This window comes from Melospiza melodia, chromosome 24 (assembly GCF_035770615.1).
Source record: "Melospiza melodia melodia isolate bMelMel2 chromosome 24, bMelMel2.pri, whole genome shotgun sequence".
Lineage (NCBI taxonomy): Eukaryota > Metazoa > Chordata > Aves > Passeriformes > Passerellidae > Melospiza > Melospiza melodia.
This window is the reverse complement of record NC_086217.1, coordinates 4,375,849-4,383,101: the sequence shown is the minus strand read 5'-3', so window position 1 is coordinate 4,383,101 and position 7,253 is coordinate 4,375,849.

Sequence of the window (7,253 nt, the reverse complement as noted above, 5' to 3'; positions counted from 1 at the left end):
GAGCTGGTGCATGGAGTCACCAGGGTGAGCCTCATCCTGCTAATTAAATAATTGCCCATGATTGCCTGCCCTACTGGGATCATGGCCAACACCCATCACAGAATCATCATCCACCAGGAGATTTATTTGTTACTGAGAGAGGGAAAACAACAGCTCAGTTCTGCTGCCAGGCATGGCCTGGAGCTTGTGGGGGTTTGTGAGGGTGAGCTGGGACCTGAGGGCACTGGGACTGTCCTGGGAGGCTCAGGCTGGACTGGGGGTGATGATTTGTTCTAGCAAACAAACCATCTGAGGGTTTAAAAGAGGCTGAATGAATGGGCAATGTCCCTGTTCCCATTCTCTGATTAATGGGGTTTGCTCCATCATTACCTGATCAGGGGAGAGCAGCTCAGCCACTGGTAAGGAAAAACAAAGAGCCAGCAGAAAGAGAAAAATGCCTACAATAGAGCTTTGCTAATAAAATCCATGACAAGGATAATAAATGAACCTTTCCTCAGCTGTCCTTCCTGTCCCAGAAACCATCCCTTGCTCTAAAGCACCACTGAATTTTTTCTCTTTCCAGCACCTGCCTGGCACTGCAGGATTTTTTTCCCATCTTGGAGAAAAGCATCTGAATCTGATCTCAGGGACCAGATCCTCATAAAGAGTTGAAATCTGTGAGCAGCTGTCACTCCTTCACTGGGATATCCAGGCTGAAAATAAACTGTTTTGAGGGATTAAGATTTTGATATTATGTATTAATTCTTACTGGATTTTACCAAAGTGATAAAAGTGAGCTGCGACCCAGGAGCACATCCCACACCCCTGGGCTGCAGGGGGGAAATCCCTGTGTTCTTACACAAGCCAAGTGAAAACCACAAGTTTTGTTTGTGCATGTGCAGAATCTGATTTTTCACTCCCTGAGCATTGGGCAAAGCCTGGATGTGCTGGAGGTGTGGGCCAGCACCCCAGGGATGTCACTCTTGGGGCTCCTGGGATGGGACAGACAGCAAACCCCTGAGTCTGCCATGCATTAATCAAGATAATCAGTATATTTCCATGGGAATGAGCCAGCTCCTCAGCCATTTGCAGATGGAGCAAGTGTGACAGTGTTCACAGTGGTTCTTGGATGAAGGAAGAGATGAGGATCTGACTCCATGTTTCAGAAGGCTTGATTTATTACTTTATGATATATATTATATTAAAACTGTACTAAAAGAACAGAAGAAAGGATTTCATCAGAAGGCTAGCTAAGAATAGAAAAAGAAAGAATGATAACAAAGGTTTGTGGCTCAGACCCTCTGTCCTAGCCAGCTGACTGTGATTGGCCATTAATTAGAAACAATTAACATGGGCCAATCACAGATGCACCTGTTGCATTCCACAGCAGCAGATAACCATTGTTTACATTTTGTTCTTGAGGCTTCTCAGCTTCTCGGGAGGAAAAATCCTAAGGAAAGGATTTTTCATAAAAGATGTCTGTGACAGAGCAAGGGCCAAACACGCACAACAACCACAGCAAACTCCTCTCACCAGCCCTGGATTTTCACACATCCTCTGTTCCACAGCACCCTGGGCTGGCACTGCAGGGTCCCATCCCTCCTCCAGCCCCAGCACAGGGGTCACTGGGCAGGTCTGAGACACCAAACCAGCCCTTCCCCTTTCCCAGTGAATCCATGCAGCTGCTGCAACCCCTGTCCCCAGCTCCCCTCACCCCCCATCCCTGACACCAAAGGCAAAACCTGCCCAGGACCATTTTCCCCTCTTATTTTCCAATTTCACATTTTTGCCCAGGCCTTTTCCCTGGCAATGAGCTTCCACAGAACCAAAATCTGGAGGATCAGAGCATTTAAATCAATTTCCACAGGATGGATTTGAGTGGACAGGTTGTGCTTCAAACTCAAGTACCCTCCTGGGGATTAATTACCCAAATCCATCCACTTCCCATTTGTTGCTAATGGGAGGGAAGATGAGTTTTGAATAATTAAAAGGTGGCTCCTGTCTGCCTCTGCTGCTCTGCCCCTGCTCCAGGATCCCAGCCCAGCCCCTCTGGGAACCCTGCAACCCTCCTGAACTATTTACCAACCCTACAACTCCTTAAATGTTTACTGAGGCTCCTCTAAATTCTTTAGGAACTCTACAAAACCCCAAACGAATTACAGAAACAGAAAATGTGCCAGTGTTTCACCACCCTCATCACAAATAAAATAAGTTTATTCCTTATACATATAAGGACATGTAAGGTCTGAATCAACTCTCTTTTAGTTTAAAAACATCATTCCTGTCCCATCTCAAGCTCTACTAAAAAGTCTGAATCCCACAAACTCCCAGCCAGCTGTTTGCAGGACACAAGCAGGATCCTGGCTGGGATGTGGATTCTGGGCTTTTCTGTGCACATCAAACTGAGCACCAGGTGAAACCAGACCTAAAACTAAAAAATCACAGCTTAACACTCTTCCACATTCAGGTGTGGAGCTGCTGGATCTCCAGAGGGCTGGGCTGCCCAGGCACTTTGGATGGCACTCACAAGGGCAGGGGGGAAAGTGATGACAAATTCCTCCAGTTAATTAAAAAGCCCCACTTCAGCAACATAGCAGAGTTTTTGAACTAATTTATGAGCGTTTATTCATTTTGTCCCAGCACAATCTCTGTGGAAATGTAAAATTCAGCTCCTGCATGATTTTTTTTCTTTGCATTGACTGGAAGGAGAAAGAACGAATAGATTCTGCTAAATTAATTATCAGCATTGATTTCTTGCCTTTTTTATATTTTTATCCCAAGACAGAGCCCTCAGTAACTTTGAAGAATCTCCAGCACTCAGGCTTGGAAAATTGATCTAGCAGGTTCTGTGAAGCAGCATTTCCAAGCTCCCCTTCCTCAAAATACACTCTAAATGTTAATTTGCATGCTCGAAAGGAACCAGGTGATTTGTCATTATATTTGCCTCCTCTCCCAGATGTAGCTACTCGTTCCCTTCTTAATTGATTTTCATATTTAGACTCAGTTCTCAGGAAAGTAATTTGGGGGCTGAATTGGGGACAGAATTAATAGCTGACAACAAATGGGAACTTGGATGAGACTTCATTAGGGCCATCCGAGTGCCCAGGCTGGGCCTCTCTTCCTCCAGCACTTTCATTTTTGTCATCTATTATAAATCATTATGGTGAAAAATAGCTACAGAATGGAGACTCCTCACTGCTTCTGCAAAGCTGAGGTGAAAACTGCCAGATAAGGAGGGAGAATTTGCAAACATTCATTGGAATAAAAGGCCTGGAGGGTCCTCCTGACTTCATCCTTTATTTCTGATGGGAGATCAGATGTGCAGGACCAGGGAATCCCTGCAGCCAGACCCAGAGCCCATGGATATCATCCCCAGCAAGGTGTGATGTGTGTCCCCAGCCAGGTGTCACCTTGGGATGTGTCTCTATGTCTGCCTGCAGGATCTGATGGGTGTCACCCTGATTTTTTAAGATTTTGTTCCAGATTGCAATGCAAGATGTTTTCCATTACCATCTGTATGGCAGATTACCTTTGTCAGGTGGGCAGTTTGCCTTATCTCTCTCTCTGAGTGACCACAATCACTCCTCCCTCAGGAGGGGACATCTGCTGATAACAGCTATTGAATGTCCCTGCATGGCTGATAAGAACTGCAGCATCCCATTGGGTGATGTGAGCCCAGAGGGAGGAGCCAAGCATTCCTACCTGGATAGAATCTGGAGATTCTGGAACACCAGCACAGCTTCTCCACTGCATTCCCCAGAGGAGCAGCAGCTGCCTCTTCTTCCCCTGGATCTTCAGAGGAAGAATACATCCTTCTCTACAGGATCCCTGCTCCAGCAGAGCCACCCCTGACACTGCAGGAGGGCTGAGCCACAATTCCAATGGGACTGCTGCCAACACCCTGACCCACAGGGTGTCAGGCTGGGTTCTGACCCTGTCAGAACAACCTCGTGCTGTTCTAGTGTACTTTATTGTTTATTTTATCCTTTTATTTTTCTTCCCTAGTAAAGAGCTGTTATTTCCTGCTCCCATATTTTTGCCTGAGAGCCCCTTAATTTAAAATGTATAGCAATTTGGAGTAGTGGGGAGGGTTTACATTCTCCATTTCAGGGGAGGCTCCTGCCTTCCTTAGCAGACTCCTGTCTTTCCAAAACAAGACAGATTTTCTAAGCTTTCTGATGTTTACATTCTTGTAACCAACTTTCTCACACACTTTCTGTAAATAACTTGCTGTTTTGCATTCTTTTATGGAGGAGGAGAAATCTCCTGGACTGTTGGTTTGTCCAGTGTCATTGGAGAGGTGGCACTGTCACCCTCCAATCCACTATCACTTTTGAAAATCTGTAAATGTTGGAGTCAGAAAACAAACTTCCCTTTTTTCCACCTTGAGAACAGCAGTCTGTGTGTGTTTTGTGTCCAATAGTGACAGATGGGAAACGGACAGGAGCCCAAGGAGGTGCCAGGACTTTCACAGCAGAGATTCTGTGTCCCAAAGGCACCCAGGAAAGTGCAGCTGCAAAAAGCAGCATGGGAAACTCCTGGGATCATGGCATGGCAGGCCTTGTACAGCTGGCGGCACCCACAGCCCACACAGGACACACAGCAGTGCTCGTGTCTCCTCCCTGCCTGGAGACCCCAAAGCCAATGGGATGTTCCAGGTGGCCAAATTCCTGTGAACTTTGGCTGGGAGAAGCTTGAAGCCAAAAAATTCTTGGTGCAGCTGAGCCCTCCTGCCCCTGGAGCTGCTCTGAGCATCCCAGGGCAGCTGCAGGGGATGGCACAGCCCAGGAAAGGCTTTGGCAGCCTCAGCCATCCCAGGATGATCCCCTCAGCATCACTTAATGGGCAGCCAGGAGGGGACCAGGCAGGGCAGCACTGTCCCCAGCTCCCCTCATCCCCTGTTGAATTTCTGAGGTGCTCTGTGGCAGGGAGGAATGATGAATCTGACTTTGTGTTCTCAAAAGGTTAATTTATTATTTTATGTTACTATATTATAATAAAGAATACTAAACTAAACTATACTAAAGAACACAGACAGAATGCTAAAAGATAATGGAAACTTGTGACTCTCTCCAGAGCCCTGACACAGCTTGGCCCTGATTGGCCATAAAGTAAAAATAATTCACATGAAACCAATGAAGCAACCACCTGTGGGTAAACAATGTCTAAACACATTTCAAAGCAGCAAAACACGGGAGAAGCAAATGAAACAATTATTGTTTTCCTTTTTCTCTTAGGCTTCTCAGCTTCCCAGAAAAAGAATCCTGGGCAAAGGGGTTTTTGCAGAAAATATGATGGTGACAATCCCCTGCTGGTGCTGAGACCAAAGGCAAAACCTGCCCAGTGCCATTCCCCCCATTTCCCAGCTGATGGGAATCAGCAAAGCAGCAGAAGTTCCCTGACTGGATCAACTCAGGAGCTGCATTTCCCCTCCACTTCCACTTTTAGCACCTGAACTTTTAAAAAACAAAAACCAAAAAAAACATGCCCAAACCAACCCATCTTTTAAGGAAGAACTGGTTTTTTCCATCAGTACGTTTCCCAGCCCTGTCTGACTGGAGAAAGTTTTATCCTCTCTCGAAACACAGTTAATTCTCTTATAAATTAACTCACACAGTGTCACAGTACATTACCTCACCTCGGAATATTTTTATCCTGAACTTGCTGTGGCTGATGAATGGAACAATGCATGGATTTTCTCTGGGGGTGTTTTACCCACAATGGAACTTATTAAAATACAGCTGACTGCAGAAGAAAGAGCACTTCCTCAACAGGGCCAGGGTCATCTGGTGAAACCCCAGATAATAAAGAATGGTTTATGGCAAAATTGTTAAATCAGCAGCTCTTGTTTGGACCAGCTCTGGGATTTCCTGTAACCACTGGAAGTTGCCAGGCAAGGTGCCATGGACCAGCTGGCTGGAAAACAGGGGGGAGAATGGCACAAAGCCCCCTCAAATTGGGACAACTGGGCTGAGCCCTGACAGTGATGATGTCCCTACCACCTGCAGTGGCCAGGGAGCTGTGCCTGCTCTAGTGGCTGCTATGATTTATTCCAGCATTTATTCCATTTATCCCTGGCTTTGAAAAGCTGTTTGTTTACAGAAGGGGCCACCAGGCAGAGCAAGGTGGGTTCATTTGTGTATGTGTGTTTGCTTTCTCCCTGTGCCATCAGTGTGACCCTGGGGTGTCTCCATCTTTCCAGGACAGGTTTCCACATGTCCAGGGCAGATGTGTGCCAGTGGCTCCAGCTGAAGGCACCAGGATGCCCCCAGCAGCACCAAAGCTGCTCAGGAACGTGGGGCTGGGGAAAGCCCTGGGCATGGGGATAAAACCATGGCAGAGCCCTAACCCTGCACTGCTCCCTCCCCGAGAACAGAAAGGAGATGCAAACCCCATTTCCCTCCCTTTTACAGCTGAGTCAGGGAGGGGCCATTAACCCTTCCCCACCCAGACACTCTCCCCTGTTGTCCAGCTGCCTCCCCCAACTGGTGTTTCCATGTGGGTTCCACCCCATTTCTTCCCTTTCCAGCCCCCCATCACTTCCCAGGGTGTTGTTTGGCTGCTGCAGGCAGTGCTGAGGAACAGCAGGAGGTAAATAGAGCAATTTTCTGGAGCAAGGTTAGCACTGAGCATCAGAGGAGCAAACAGAGCTGCTTAAAGGACTGAGGAGCTGTGGGAGGTGTGGTGGTGTCTTGGTTTGAACAGACAGGTGTCTGCTAAGGAAGGCAGGAGCCTCCCTTGAAATGGAAAATGTAAACCCCCTCCCTCTGAGTTATTAGAATTTTGAAATTAAGGGGCTCTCAGGCAAAGGTATGGGAATGGTAATAACTCCCATAGGAAAATTAAAAATACAAATGCAATAGTACAGAAAAGAAACCAAACCACTGCCAGAGTCAGACCATGCCCTGCCCCCTGTGTGTCAGGGGGGTGTCCCAGCCCCATCCCAGGGGGGCTCAGCCCTCCTGCAGTGCCAGCTGTGGCTCTGCTGCAGCAGGGATCCTGCACAAGGGGGGAGTTTTCCTCTGCAGCTCCAGGGCTGCTGCAGATGGGCCTGGGCTCCCTCTGGCCATGCAGGGCAGCAGAAAGCTGCTCCTCTGGCAGTGCAGGGGGCAAAGGCTGCTGTGCTGTGCCAGGCTCAGATTGGATCCAGGCAGGAATGCTTGGCTCCTCCCCTGGGCGGAGCATCTCCCCATGGGGTGCTGGGATTGGATCAGCCCTGCAGGGACACTCAGTGGCCATGGAGAGCAGAGATCTCCTGGAGGGAGGGTTGGCTG